Raw genomic sequence first — 469 nt, 5'->3', positions numbered from 1 at the left:
TGTTTACTTTTTACATTTATAACAACGTTGGTGAACCATCGGCCAAGGAAAGGGCGGGGTAAAAGTTTATCTGGCCACCTTACATGGTGACGGTCGGGTCTCTGCCTGAGGGGTAGTTGGGAAAGGGGAGGACCAAAAGACAGGGTTTAGGTGGTCGGAGTAAGTGGTCGTGATCGCAGTGGGAGGTTGACAGTTGGAATAATTATTAGGAAGTCCCAGTGCCATCGGTTATTTATATTTGTTCCTTTTTATTTTTTTATTTTTTGCCTTTTAAATGCTTTCTAGTTTTATAGTTCTTAATGCTAAAGTCCCCCCACCTCCTGGATCACCCTTTTACTATTTACCACTTTAATTATTTGTAATTTTAAATGCATGTTCTACTGGCTTGGACTTTTATTATTGTTTTTAATGAGTTCTTCGCCAAACATTGATAATTATTGTTAATAGGATCGGTGACCTGCAAATTTCA

The sequence above is a fragment of the Penaeus monodon genome, chromosome 19, assembly GCF_015228065.2.
Source record: "Penaeus monodon isolate SGIC_2016 chromosome 19, NSTDA_Pmon_1, whole genome shotgun sequence".
Lineage (NCBI taxonomy): Eukaryota > Metazoa > Arthropoda > Malacostraca > Decapoda > Penaeidae > Penaeus > Penaeus monodon.
Note: the sequence above shows the minus strand (reverse complement) of the source record.